The following is a 15,647-nucleotide window of genomic DNA, read 5'->3' as shown; positions in this document are numbered from 1 at the left end:
AATTCCACCTACTACTTGGTCCGAAGCTCCACAAAATCCTTTGCAGTAGCTTCTCATCTTTTTTTCATTGCACCTTAGAGAATGGAGCTACTAATATTAAAAACATCAAGGAAGGTGAAAGTATCTTATATACCACTATTGAATTGCCTCGAATGCTTAGAGACAATGCAAAAAATGTGTTTAGTATATTTTCCATCTTTCCTAACATCTAATCAATATGCCCAACCCTAGAGGCACTCTAGATACCAAAAAACTTCCCTTGCCTTGATTACATTGATAAATCTAATCACAGGTATCTTCCAAACCTAGATAAATAATATTTGTCTTAAGTTTACTATTTTTTTTGCCTCAGAACTACATACTACTCATAATTGTTAGCCCCAAATTAGCCTTATAAGCCAAATTTAGATTTGAGTTATCATTAACAAAAAGTTGAGTGCACCTTTGAGAGTTATTACTAGAGGGAGACCATGGATTAGTCCTCTCTACACTTTGTTATCCACCATCTTAAGTAGTGGATCACCAACTATGTTGAAGAGAATAGGTGCATCCTTGTTTGAGTGATCTCCTTAAACTAAAAAGGGTGGGCTATGTATCCAATGGACCCCACTTTCTTTGCTACATTCTTGAAGAATACATTCACCATATGGTAAAATTATCTCCCCATTCCTAGTCTAGCCATGACTATAGTGAAAAAATCCCACCAAACCATATCATAGACCTTGTCTAAATCTTTGTTGATGATCACCAAGTTTCCCTCACTTTCTAAAACTCTTCAATGCCAATAGTCTCTTGTAGAGTGAATTTCACTTTGCTATTCAAGATGTGGTTCTCAATTCAATGACCTTTTTTTAGATCAATTACAATTTCAATGTCTAATTGCAATTTGTACCCCACTTGTTTCCCCTTTGGCTTTGCATGTTCCTACTTTTTCTCTAACACCATTTGTGTCTAATTGGTTGGATTGACAAAATTTGACTCAAATTTATATTATAATATCCTACAACCCAAATTCTAACTTTAATAAAAGCAACATAGTTCAACAACCCATTGGAATGGCTTGGTTGACAGTCAGTATGATAGAAAAATCACCTAATGAATGTAAGGGTGGCATTATAAGCTTAGGTGTGGGTCCTAGACATACTCAAGAATTACTCCACTTTTTCTTCTTTATCACAACTCATTCTAGAGTGATGATATTATCAAACATCCATTTTTTAGCAATGTCCATGTAATCCATAAGGGATTTAAGTATATAAATTAAGACAAACGTGTTTGCCATTTGGATCGACAATCTAAAATGAGTAAGGGTCATTTCATATTCATTCGGGGACAGATGTGTGCAACAAAGCCATTAATTGAGATGGAAATTATCCAATGTGGGATAGAACTATCTTAGTGTTGCTGAATTTGACAAGCAAGATGTGAGTGGATAGTTTTCTGTAATGCACGAAAAGGAGTGGCTAGTCATTGGTACCAATCAAATGCACGCAAGCATCCAATAAAATTTTGAAAGCAAGAGCACCCAAATCATGTTTGATCTGGTTTTCATTGCTTTCATTTTATGCATTCTATGGTGTTATTTTTGTCTAGACATTCATGAAACCTTGCTAAACCAATAACGTTTCTCAAGGTGATGAGGTCCACAAGTCGGCTTTGGCTCTTTACATGGATAACCTAGTACTTTAGATGTGTGCCAATATATTAAGCTTGTCCCCCACTAAGTACATTTCATCATACCATTTGTGAACCTTGGCTTGGATCGTATCCTTGAACCATCCAAAACTCTAGTAAAACAAGGAAACAAATATAGGTGGCATGTTGTAGCATGGGAGTTGATCATAGTTGAGAGGTCAAAAGGAAGACTTGGATTAATGAAAGCAAAAGAGGGATCATATTCCTTTGTGTTTCAACTACTTAAGAGGTTGGATGCACAACAACCATAGGCTATCATTGTCAAGAATTGGGTGGTAACCTAACATCCTTTAGGAGGTTAGTGGTGAATAGGCCAAAAATATTGGGATATCCTAATAGCTAAAGCTATTACAACTAAGATTTTTGCCTTAGAACTTGCCCAACAATTGGTTCTAGAAATCAATACTACAATTTGCATTGCTCTTTTACAGTTTACAAACAATTACTAAGATTTTCTTAGTGCAATCAATCTTATTGTTGAATCCATATAGAGTGATTTGATTTGAAGGTGCAACATGGAGTAACCAAGGGCTTCATATGCCATAAAGATAACATTTGGTCTCTTGATTCTATGGCAATGAAAACAACATTGTGCAAGCAAAGACCAAATGTGTAGATGCATTCATGAAAGTGCATATGATAGTTTTTCAAAGCTCTATAGGGTGTGATGATTAGTGTGAGCAAAAGAAAGCTTGTTTACATAGGTTTCCTTTGATTCCCTTCTCTTCAGAAGAACTTGTTAGGTTTGGGAACCTCAAGATCTAACCATTTAGGAATGGAGATTGGTGTCAAGTTTGTTTATTTTTTTAGTTGGTTATATAATAAACAATTGTACTTAACCATTTGCATATCTTCTTTTACACCTTTTTGATACATTTGCATTGCCAAAATAGATAAAAATGATCCTCTTTTCAACCTTGCACCACAAAGGGAATGTCCTAAAATATGCATGATCTTACTAAGTCTACCTATATGGGAAACTTCAAAATGACTAGCCTCCAAAGAAACATATCAAACTGTCATTATATGTTTCTAAAAGGTTACAATTTTGCATTTTCTCGCATCTATAAGTTTGTTGTGGTTACTCCAAAATGCATGCACCTTGACAAAACAATGAATTTGCATTGGGGTGAACTAGCATTGGATTTCATATAAGGAGGTGAAACAAAAGTATAGCCTTGTCTTTCTCACAATGAGGGCATTGGCACTGGATATCTCTTGCAACTTCCCTTGCACTTGCATTGACAACTATTCATGAAGCATTAAATTACCTAAGATTGATTCATTGAGAACATCAGGTTTAAGATGGCATAATGGATGCATCTCCCATGTACAAATCCATGCTATTGCAAATGTATCACACAACTAAGGATGAACTTAATTCTATTTTCTATTACTTTGGCCATGATTTTATATACCATATTAAGCATCATAAGAGTTCTCCAACTAGAGAACTAACTCCATCAAAAGACTTGATATTTAACTTCATAAGACCTTTGTTAAGCTCCTTTAGAAACTCCCCTCCAATTCTTATTTTATGGACTAGTATGCATAAATCCTTGGGGAAAACTTTCCAAAGAGATTGATACACTTCAGCTAGAATGCCATCAATGCCAAGGGATTTGACATCCACAAGTGAATGAAACACATATCCAAAAATGCAGAAAACTGGAAATCCACAAGTGACTCGATGTTGTTAGCATCAAAGAGTTCCAACATATGAGGGATCAGTTTTTTCCAATCCCATAAGATACAAACCCTCTTCTCAACTTTGAGAACTGATCCATTAGATACAATAGTTTATGAGACTTAGAGGGTTCTTCGCAATGCTTCAATGAGCACACCCAACCCCCCATCCACTTAGAGATAGAGGCCTTGAACGTTGACCCAAATCGGACATTTGATTTGCAAGACCTCCTTTGGATTGAAGTTTTCCACCACGAGAGTGAATACAATAGATTATCCTTGTATACCACCACCAATCCCAGTACAAGATCTCTCCCAAAAGAAGAGAAGCTAAAATTCCAAGGATATTACAAATTAATCACTTAGATTAATCACTCTTTGATTTAGGATACGTTTTCCTAACTAAGGTTTCAATACTTGTAAGGTTAATTTTCAAAATCCTTTTACAACAAAATCAAGGCCTCGATATGTGACAAAAATTCATGACTCTTCTTTCTCGACCCCCCCCCCCCCGCCCCTTATATCTCTGCACCATCGCGAAAGATAGAAATTTATGACTCTGCTTTCTCAATCGTCAATGCCATGGCGGGAAAATATCAAGACATGGACACTATCTACTTCCCATGGTGATAGCTGTGCCGACCGGTTTCGATGGTGATGCCCAACCACGCCAATCGAGATGCTGCCTTAATTGGTGGGTAAGCCTCTACCTTCGCATACAGTCAAGAATTGAGGGGAAGCAGTGGATTGAGAATACTTATGTGCAATGATGGAATGAAAATACTTGTGCGCAATGGAGTGCTTGAGATGGCAGGCCTCACTATTTATCTACGAATCAATGTTGGATTTGTTACTCCCAAGAAATTAGAATTGCCATTCTGGATGAATTTGTACCTGCAGATTTTAACATAATGAGACAACTATGGCATTGTGAAAGACCAGGCAGAAAAGTACATGTACAATATGCGCATGATCGTGGAAAGATACCCAGCAGAGCCTAAAGAGAGTGAAACTGGACATCTGGACAGAGCCTAAAGCCAGCAGGTATACATCTGGACAGAGTCACAATTATACGTGCACTGCAACCTTGAAGTAGTTGAAAAAGGGAAATTGGTACATGAACAGGTCATTAGGCTTGGATTGGACTTTGAGGTTACTATTGGAAACACTCTTCTTGACATGTATGCGAAATGTGGGTGCCTAGGCGAGGCAAAAAAAGGTTTTTGAAAAGCTGAAAATTCATGATGTTGTTCCATGTAATGCCATGATTGTTGCATATATCCAGTTTGGGCATGGTCTTCATGCTCTTGAAATTCTGAATGTAATGGGTCAAGATGGCATACAACCAAACAAAGTAACATTTTTGTGCACATGTCAAGCTTGTGGCAGCATAGGGGCCATAGGACAGGGAAAGTTGTTACATGTACAGATTGAAAAAATGGTGTCGATATTGATGTTGTTGTTGGCACCACTCTTACTGACATGTATGCTAAATGTGGTAGCTTGGATGATGCCTACACTGTGTTCTACAAGCCGTGAGGTCATAATTTGGTATGTTGGAGTGCCATGTTTATAGCCTTTGCTGAACATGGTAGTTATTTTCTATTGTTACAATGCTTAAATGAGGTGCAATTGCATGGTCTAAATCCAGATGTCAAGATTTATAGTATTCTACTTATGGCATGCAGCCATGCAAGTAAAGTAGAGGAAGGCTATTACTTTTTCAGAGCGATGTCTGGACGGCATGTAATCACACCAACATTGGAGCATCTTAGTTGTTTGGTTGATCTTTTGAGCCGTTGTGGACATTTAGAGGATGCTCAAAAGCTTCTACAAACAATGCCAGTTTCACTAGACTTGAGTGAATGGATGTGTTTGCTTACTGGATGCAACACCTTCGGAGATATCCTAACATGAGTTGATTTTTTAAATCAAGTTAATGCACCTGATTTGTTTCATACTAGTGGGCAAGTGCTCACATGAAATTCTCGCTAGGATAGAGAGCTTGGAAGGCTGCAATTGCCCTTTCAATTAAGCAATGATGGGCCACCCACAAACCAGGTATGTCTATTCCAGGTAGTTATAAGTTACATGTTTATTAGTTAAGTGGAAATGTCAACTGGAACAGGAGTGTAGCCTGCTTTTGTATGAATGTGAGTATAAATTTTACTATTTTCCTCTGTGCTGGAGTACATAAGAAAACAAAATATTTTTATCTTTTCATTTTGATTGAATCAAGAGAACAGGACCAGTAGTGAGAGGATAGATTTAAAAATGTACTCCTTAACTTATTATAGTGGAACTAATCTCCTATAGGTGTTGATGCCTATTTGTATGAAGTAGTGGAGTATAAGAGAAAGAGACTTCATCAATCACAAACAAAAAAAGGTTTTGTTTACTGGCTTGATTTGGACCAAAATACTTTGAAGATTGTCCCCTTTCAAGTGATAAGAGCTCTATTTTCATTAATGATTCCTATAATATGTGGATTACATAATCTATCATGGGCTTTGGCCAAAGATTGGAACAGCACCAAGAGCTTTTTGAATAGTTGGAAGTAGGGGTCCTATCTTCTTACCTACCCATCAAGCTCTAAACCTAGTGTAAAGAGGTTGATTCATCGTATTGATCTGAGTAATTGTATTATTTTTAATGTGAGTTACTATAATTTTATTGATGCCTCATGTTTATCACATTTAGTTTTATTTGTGCTATATGATGTTAGTTGAATTTGACTAATCATTGATATCGATTCTCAGTGTTGTCTCACTGTTAAGCATGGAGGAGAAGGGGCATGGACTGGTTGCAGGTTGGGCCCATATATGCATGTAACTACCAAATTACAGTTTGGTTTTCCCCATACATGATTGCTTGTCCAACGCCCTTGTTCTCTAATGTTCTTCGTTTGATATGATCTCCTGATGGACAGGTGCGAGATGCCGTTTTTGACCTGCGAGAGAGGGTTGCTAATGAAATTTTATCAAGAAGATTAGATTCAATAGAAGCTATAAAGAAGGTTATTTACTTTTCCTTTTTTGGGTTTAATGTGCCATGATTTTCAAAGAGCATTCTTTCCTGATACAGATAGCACATGCATGCTAATACATGAATGCCTTATTGTCACATGTGAATCTCATGTATGCATAGTAATTGTCTCATCCTATTTGCAAATTTTACATATACACATATCTCAGCTGAAACTTTGCTGCTTTTTTGGTTGGATATATTGTGGCATTTAACATGGGTATCTGAAATAACATGCTGTCTGAGAACAAGATGGCTCACCTGAATTTGCAAGATTGACTAACTTGTACAGTTTTGTATTGTACTCCTTTATGGAGCACCTATAAATTCATGTCCATTGTCTTGCTTACCTCAACTCTAGGTATAAGACCCATCTTGTCTCGTAGCTGTGAAGACCATTCGTGACACTTTGATTGATATATCACAACAATTTTTTTTTGGGTATATTTTCACCTTTGTGGTTCATGTTCTTAACATGGCTCTTATTTTCAATGCAGCTACCTAAGATAGTAGAAAATACTTTTGGTGCCAATAGTTTTGGTAGTATGTTCTTATCAAGGGTTGGTGGATTTAATTCTGATGGTTCTTTTGGAGGTGGTGCTTTTGGTCAAAATATGAGTCGAGTTGTAGATAGTAGTGGTCCAAACTGGTTACGGTGCTAGCACTGGGTTTAGTAAACCTCCTACCTATGGTAGTAACAATGATTTCACAAGCATGCAGCCTTCAAATTATGGGAGCTCACTTCAGCTGCTTTTGATAGCAACAAATCCACTGGCTTTGGATCGGGCAGGCCCTCTAGTTTTGGGAGCACAGCTTCACGTGCTTTTGGTAGCTCAAGTGGCTATGGAAGCAACAATTGGTCAAGCAGCATACCTTCAACTAGTTATGGTAGCATTTCTAATGTACAAACTGGAAGTATTGTACCTAGTATAGCTGGTTTTGGGAGCACTAATTGGTCAAGCAGTTCTACAACCACATCTTCAACTGCTTTGGCAGTGTTCCAACTAGTTCTCAGAGCACAAGTTCAATTAGTTTTGGCACAGGTCAATACATACTAGATTGGTAGATGTATCAATGCAGGATTATATGGAAGCACTACCCTTCATTGTGTTGCTACTGGTGGGTCCATGGCTGGAACAAACTCTCCAGTGCTTTTGACATAGCCAAATGCTATTACGTCTAGAACTGATAATAGTGTAGAATAGCATTGCAAGTTTGCATCTTCCATGTTCTCCTTGCAATTAGGAGATTGACCTGGCAATGAGTTTGACTTTGAGCCTAGAAGTGAGGAAGACCCAATGACTTTTGTGTTGCAGGAAGGATAGCTACTCTTAGATATACTTGCCATCAACAAACTAGAGGCACAAGGTCTGAGTGCCTGTCTTGCAGTAGTGAAAGCAGCATTATTGGGCAGTCTAGTCAACTTATTTTATCTCTATTATAAATATTATTGTGGATTATAGAGGCACAAGGTCTGAATGCCTGTCTTGCAGTAGTGAAAGCAGCATTATTGGGCAGTCTAGTCAACTTCTTTTATCTCTATTATAAACATTATCGTGGATATTTTTGTCCTATGGAGTTGTTAACAAGACCAAGAGTGAGTGAAAGAGCATTTATGAGAGTTAGAATGGACTTGTTATGTTGTTGGATTAATAGGTGATATCTGCATCTCTCTATATGAATTGGTTTTGTTGTTGCAGTTGGGCACTTTGAGGTTTTGTAATTTTAGCTATTGGTAGAAAGAAGAGGGCTACATGGAGGATGAGCTAGTCCTAATGTGTGAAGGATCAATGTTCTAACATGGTAAGGTGTGGTCTATTGTACAAGCTTCCAAATATTCTTATGTAGTGGTGGTTGTAGAATTATTAAGCTTATGATTCTTTCTTCAAGATTTGGAACCAAAAGCCTTTTCACGTAGTATGAGACTTTCACCTTTCCTTTGAAGATTTTCTGACAATGAAATTGTTATTGATAGGCACATGCCAACTCAGTTGATGCTCCAATCAAGGATGACGACATATTGAAGACAAGCACAGATGTTTGTTAGCCAGAAGATCTGAATGCATATGACTAGTGCCCACTTGAATTGAAGCTCAAAGCTTTGAGGATTTGTAATTTTAGCTATTGGAAGCAAGAAGAGAGCTACATGGAGGACTAAAGGTAATTTTCTATACCTTGCAACACCTGATTAAGAGGGTTTGTATATACATTTTGGTAACACAAATATTTGCATATAATAGTCTGGCATCTTAGTCTCTACCTAGTCTTGTTTCTTTCCTTAAAATAATTCTTGGATTCAATTAACTTTACAGGTTTCCTTGTTCTATTGTCTTATTTTACGTTATCTGGTTGATCAAATGCATGAGCATTATCCATGTCTGGTATTTGTGGCAACTTGTTGAGTGTGTTTAGGCAGTGGATTGGCTTTCTATTTGAGAATACGCACAAAGGCAATGTGTGAATGGGGATGCATGGCATGACATCCAATGTCATAGTAGGCTCTTCTTTGTATGCCATATCAAGTCCTTTTGTGTGTATATTAGTGGCTAATGTTTTTAATGGCTAATATTCTTTATGGCAGGACATGACTACAGGGGAGCAACAATCAGACTAATGGAGTGTTGCTCAAGTCTGGCATATAAAGTCAAACTCAAAAGAGGCTACATCTTCAAGCAAGTATGGAAAGTTTTACAATGGCAAGTGCTATATAGTCTTGTACTTTGATCCAAGAGAACAAAGAGAGGAACATTTTTTTTTCTTAGTTGGGAGACTAGAGGAGTGTGGTAATCAAACATGTTTTGTCTGGTGCAGTGGTGTGTATATGTGATTATCCTCTTTTTTCACAATTGCAAGCTTGTGTATTGAAGGAGACTCTTTTTTCAACAACATAATATGCCAATGGAATTGCAAGTCCCATGCTTGTATTTGGAGTTTAGGTAATGCCTTCTGTTAGAATATAGTGCTTCTAGATTGTATTGTCACTATAATTATGTAATTGTCACTATAATTGTGGTGAAAAATTAAAAGTTTCAGTTAAAAAAACAAGCTTGAACAAATTAAAAGTCTACCATGCTATCAACCAGCCATCATAGCTATATTTTTTCTGTCTAGATAGCCACACAATTGGGTGGCATCATTCTTGAATCATGGATGGACTTTACTCTTGTTGTGTTTAGGATCTATCTTGGGTACAACATATTCTCATAGATGCTTCAAAAACTCAATTTCCCCAATCCTTGACATGAGAAGGCTAAGGGCCATATCATTCTTATTTCTCTATATGCACAATAAGGAACTTTTAATCGTTCCTTACATAGGAAAAAAAAAAGGAAATTCTGTATCAATTCCCTAGTTAAGAATACACATAAGTAGGGAAAGTAAATGATAGGGAAAATGGAACATTTCCTAGGTTTTCTTACATATGGAATTTTCTCTATGTAGGAATTTTCTCTAACTAGGAAATGTTCCATTTTTCCTATCATTTACTTTTCCTACTTATGTGTATTTTTAACTAGGGAATTGATAGGGAATTTTCTTTTTTTTCCTGTGTAGGGAATGAATAAAAGTTCATTGTGTATTCCTACAATAGTTCTTGCATTTTGAAAGTTCTCTCTAAACAACAATACACAAACCAACTCCTCAATCTTAGTATGTATGTGAAACACATAAGCGATGATGTCTATGTATGACTTGGAGTCTTATTTATTAGTGGATATTATGACCCAAAATCTGGCCACCCTTCTCAAGGCCATTGAGCTTGTGAAAAGGTATGAAAGAAATATAGAAGAGATCATCAATTAACTTATGGATAGAAAAGGGTTATTTTAAAGCAAACCTAAGTTGGCAATACTTACAATAGTAATAATACACCTAATGGAGGCTCTAAAGTACCCATTTCTCCACCACCACTCAATGCTTCAAGGCCTCAAAATATTTTTGGACCAGCAAACATTTTTGAAACAAAGAATAAGAATATGGACAAAAAACCTAAAGTATCAACCTCTCAAGGACTCAAAAGTTCATCCCCATTGATCTATTCAAGGAACAAAAGAAAAGAGGCTTGTGTCTTATGTGTGAAAACAAGTACATGGCAAAACACATCTAAATATGTGCATATAAAAATGCCAAGGTCAATAGTATGTTTGTCATTAAGGATTTTCAAGATGAAGATGAGGATCCAAACACTATGAGTCACACTCAAGTTGAGGATTATGATGAGAAGGATGGTAAAGAAAAGTTCTATCATCCATCTAATGGTTTTTCCTTTGACTTGCATGGGCATGTGTCATCTGATCTTAGTGGAATTGAATATCATCATGTTGCTACCTTAGATGACTACTCCATCTCAATAAATGCATGGATTGGTTCTAGGAGTCCAAGTGCACTTAGAATACAAGGGAGTATCCATGGGAAGAATGTTCTTATTCTAGTAGATAGTAGTAGTACTCATAGTTTCATCGATCAATGGGGATGAGGAACTTAGTACTCAAATGTGCTAACATATTCATTTATTCCTTTTTGAAAATTTTGAGGTGGTGATGGACTTGTGTAATTAGCTCCCCAGCAACCATCGGACATGTGGCGAGGGGAAGGGGGTTGACGAGAAAGCCAAGGCGGGACGAAAGGATGACATAGACGAGGGAGGGGTAAGTCAACATGGAAGATGACAAAGGTGATGTGGCAAGAATGGCATCGAGGGGAGCCATCGATAATGGCAAGGATGGAGTGGAGAGGAAGGCGACGATGATAGGAGTAAACAATGACGATGCCGAGGGCACAGCCCATCACATCCCCCAATAATAAGCCCCCCTAATGAGAGGGGAACACATTAAATTTTTTCCCCATTGCTGCCGGCCTGAGTAAGGAAGAAGAGGGAGAGAGAGAGGGAGAAGAAGAGAGATGGAGAGAAAGAGGAGAGGAGGAAGAATAAGAAGAAGAGGGAGAGAGAGAGGAAAAGATGAAGAGAAGAAGAAGAAGAGGGAGAAGAAGAGAGAGGGAGAGAGAGAGGAGAAGGAGAAGAGGGAGAGAGGGAGGGAGGGAGAGAGAGGGAGAGAGAGAGAAAGAGAGAGAGACTCTCTGAGGGTTCTCCTTCCTTTCCCCTCCTTAGAGGGTGGCCACACGCATGTTTCCTCAGCCTTCTCCCCCATGTTTATTTCTCTATCCGCAAGCTAGTTTCCCTAATTGCCCCGTACTCTTCTACTCAAGACATTGCTAAAATTCCTACAAAAATCGCATTCTAGCGAGGAAGATCGGGAATGGCACCCAAGCGAAGAGTGTGAAGTGCGGGTGGAAATCCCACATCCCACAATGAAGCCTCGAGTGAGGGCATCATTGCCAATCCAGTTGTGGTACTACTGGTCATAAGTAATATATTTCCAAATTAAAGGACTACTTGCTTTGATTTTCGCATGAGGTGCATTAGGTCATACTATACTGCACGAGAATAGGCTAACTAAAAGGATAAAGTGCATCTCAAATATTCAAGGATGAAGTGGTGAAGTGCTTGTATCAAGGGAAGTTAATTGCCCTAGTTGCTATGCAACAAATCCATACATATCATAAGCGGCATATAATATTTCTAAAGTACTAAGCATCAATAAGTTCTCGCTTATTCTTTACCTAAGACAATATTGTTAAGACTCGCAGACGCACGTAGATTGTACATGCATGGGAAAGATTATTTAAAACATACATTGATGGTACACAAATTGATCTTGCATTAAAGTATTGCTTATATCACTAACTATTAGTTCATTGGGATCTTGAAGTTATGAGTAGCTAGTATAAACAACATTCACTAGGATTAAAACTACGATGCCTTGAGATCCGATCCGATGGTGACTATGTTCATTAAACCTATTCGGGGGTTGGGCTAGGTGCAACAACAACTTTAGGGCAAGTGAAGAGCTCAAGGATTAGGAAACCCTAAGTCAAAGGAAAGACCGATGCTTTTGTACACAAGAAGACTGGGTTATCAATCAATGTAAGTGTTTAATAGAACTTATGTCTTGTACAATGTTTGAAACCTTAACATATGCCTTAGTCGAAAGAAGGGTGTGTTCAATCTTATGTAGAACCGCTCTTGATCCCAAGGGGGAGAGCGAATATGAGATTGAAGGTTATCACAACCATTCCTGCAATGTTTGGAAAAGGATACCATTGTTTTTGTTGATTGATCAAATAATGTCCTAAATGCTTTTGCATTAAACTGATTGTTGGGATATGATTTGGATGATTATTCCAAGTGCCTGTTTGATGGTAAATGCATGGTAGGGATCAGTGATGACAAGTTGTCATGGGAAAATAAATGAATGTTTTTCTGGAAGATGATATCAGGTTGATTGCCTTGATTGTACTTGATTCTTTATTGGATTAATTAAGGAAGGATATTTTGCACAAGTGGATCATCTCCAAGGTCGTACCGTGTTTCAACCCGAGAGGTTACTGCTTGAAGTTTGAGTGGTGAAAAGGCCAACCACGGAAGTTGTGTCTCACTCCTAGGTCGCTTCGGGTTAGTGGAGCTCTAGGCACCCCTTGCCTAGTTTGGAACAGAGTTGTAGACTGCCATGAGCCCAATGGGTGTTGGAAGATCTTATTCTAGATAAAGGATAGAAATTATGGTGCCATTTGATTTGGACCTGGTACATCTGTTGGATAGAAGTGATACATAATTCTCATGTATGGGCAAGAGACAAAGACTAACTAGAAAATAAGTTAACTTGTTTGTTAAAAGGACAACTTACATTGTTTTGTGTCTGTGCTATAAGTTACAAAAACAAACCATGTTCCCTAAAAGGCTTAATTAATGAAGCTCATTTTGAATGTCACACATAAACATGATAGAACCTAATTAGAAAACTAAAGCTATTGAGGGAAGCGGGTGCCGACGGGTCCATACGGCAGGGTGGTCCTAGAGAACTAGAGGGCTTCTCACAAGGTTTTACTATAGTTTGACCCTTAGAAATGGTTAGGTTAGAATCCAATCCATGCCATTTTAGGGGACCGGAATGGGACTATGCCCTACGGGTAGAGAGGTTGAGTGGTACATCCCTCTTGTTTTTCATTCTCTTTGAACAAAGTGAGGTATGAATCTAGTTCGGATTGGCTCTGCATAAAGTGGGATGCCCAAAACCCGATGCTAGAATGCTGTCAAGAGACCTTGTGGTTTTTGGCCTATTTTTTCAAAAAAACACCATATTGGGGAATATGGAAATTTTCCAAAACTTTGGAAAAGGTGGTCAAAACTTTGGATTTATCATAACTTGAACGCTATAACTTCAAATGGAGCGCTCTATAGCTCTATAGATTACATTTTTCAAGCGCTTTCCAATGATAGGTCACATCATATGGTTTTGAGAAACTTATGTGCATGTTATCCAGGTGACACCTTTTTAGTATTCAAAAACTGAAAATTGGGAGATTTCCAAATTCACTAATATTGTGTTAAAACGTCTTTTTTTCTTCAAAACGACTTCATCTAGTAGTTTTTGGCTAAGTTACATCATGACTTATCTAGTTTATCAAGTCATGCCATACTCATTGATACTTAACCTTCTCAATATCATGCTCGTTCTTGTACGTTCTTTGTCTACTGATCAAGGCTTTTGCGATTTGTATTGCTGTTGCAAAATCAATAAGATCTTCGATGCATTAAATGGAATCCAGAATGCTAAATCAAATATAATGCGAGAAATATTATAATCAAGCTGTTGTAATATTATTTACGAGAATAATTTACTTTTTTGTTGGTTGGGTTCATTGAGGCGTCTTCTCGTGTCAGATTGAAGAATTGATTTAATGCGAGATTTGATATTACATGTGGTCACTTATGTGATAACTCAACAAGTAACTTTTAAAATATTTCAAGTTCGAATTCTTTTTATGAAGTGTTACGGCGGGAATGTTGAGTGTTGAAATGACCTATTTTTTGGCTGATTTTTGTCGTTTTTGAGAGCTGAATGGTTGATTTTATGAGATGATTGATTGGTTTGGAAGTGGTTTGAGAGTGTTTTGGATAGGTTGGAATGGTTTAATTAAGCTCATGATGTTTATTAGTAGAGATGTGAAGTTCTATTGATGTTCTAATATGTTCTGTTTGGTCTTGATAGCTTCTGTTGAGCTTCTGTTTTGTTCTGTTTTCTCTCTGTATGGAAGGATGGAGTATTGATTGATAGGGTTTGAGATTGTTTGAAAGCTTATTGAGTGATTTTTTATGGTTTGAAATGGTTTTGGTATGAGTTATGTAGTTCTGATGCTTTCTGTTGACCTTCTGTAACTCTCTGTTGAGTCTTTGTAGACCTTCTGTATGCCTCTGTATGTGTTCTGTTGGATGAGAGTGTAGCTTGGGTAAGTTTTCTAGCCTTGGAAAGAGGTGAATACAAGTGCAAAAGAGCTTAAAGAAGTCAAAGAAGTAGCTGTTGAAGACTCAAGTAAAGACTGGAGTGAAGTGACAGTGGTGAGCTATGAAAAGACACTGTAGTGACTCTGGTGCCTCTTCATATCAGACATACCTCTTGGGAGGTGCATCCACGACCTAAGAAGGATTATTGAGGGTTATTATGAGAGTATTGTAGTGAGGATATGATGTACTATTGATGGAGAGAGAGAGAGAGAGAGTCAGAGATAGTCAAATCTATCAAAACAGTGTGATTGTATATGAGAGATTGAGAAGAGATAATAACTATGAAGATCATGAAGAAGAATACTATGTGATTTATTTCCAGCAAAAGTGGTGTCTTTCTTTGTTGTTTATTGTTCTATTGATGGATTTTATGAAGATGTTGAAGAATATGGTTGATTCTATCAAATCCGTGGGAGATATCTACTATGATGCTGTGTGAAGAATTGCTGTTTTCTTTGTTTTGATGATCAAAAGAATGAAATAAAAGCTTGTTGATGTTACAAGATAGATTTTCTTGCAAGAGAATTCCCTTTTCCTTGGTGTTCCTCTTGGGGCTCCATGTTTTTGGTGCGCAGCCGGGGAAACTTGCCATCAACAAGCACTAGAAGAGGCTGAAAATGAGGAAAATGACATTGCCAAGAAGAGAAGAATTCAATGGATGTTTGTAAAGTTCATTTTTCCACTGAAGAGTTAGAATTTCTCATAATCAAAGCCACTTTCCACAAGAAGTTCATCCCACAATGGCGGAAACAAATCACCATCATGATGCATGCTCTATGTAGTGGACAGTTTTCTCTTCCTGTTGAAGCAGCAGAAACTTGCATCTTGGTGGCAAATTGTT

At 37.6% G+C, this 15,647-nt stretch overlaps 1 long non-coding RNA gene across 21 annotated transcripts; it reads left to right on the top strand.

Moving 5' to 3' along the window:
- The first annotated feature begins 3,899 nt into the window (after positions 1–3,899).
- LOC148034017 (uncharacterized) lies at positions 3,900–9,428 on the top strand. 21 transcript variants are annotated; one of them, XR_015691415.1, is made up of 7 exons: positions 3,900–4,425; positions 5,382–5,442; positions 5,698–6,209; positions 6,311–6,397; positions 8,106–8,208; positions 8,381–8,565; positions 8,987–9,398. It is a non-coding gene; the product is annotated as an uncharacterized LOC148034017 (long non-coding RNA). The 21 variants fall into 21 exon arrangements; XR_015691419.1 differs by lacking the exon at positions 5,382–5,442 and having other exon boundaries at positions 5,698–5,769; positions 6,141–6,209; positions 8,987–9,393; XR_015691413.1 differs by having other exon boundaries at positions 3,900–5,442; positions 5,698–5,769; positions 6,141–6,209; positions 8,987–9,393.
- The last annotated feature ends 6,219 nt before the right edge of the window (positions 9,429–15,647 follow it).

Source organism: Lygodium microphyllum, chromosome 7, assembly GCF_053477565.2.
Source record: "Lygodium microphyllum isolate KBCC chromosome 7, Lygodium_microphyllum_v1.1.10, whole genome shotgun sequence".
Lineage (NCBI taxonomy): Eukaryota > Viridiplantae > Streptophyta > Polypodiopsida > Schizaeales > Lygodiaceae > Lygodium > Lygodium microphyllum.
This window is presented reverse-complemented; position numbering and strand designations above follow the sequence as displayed.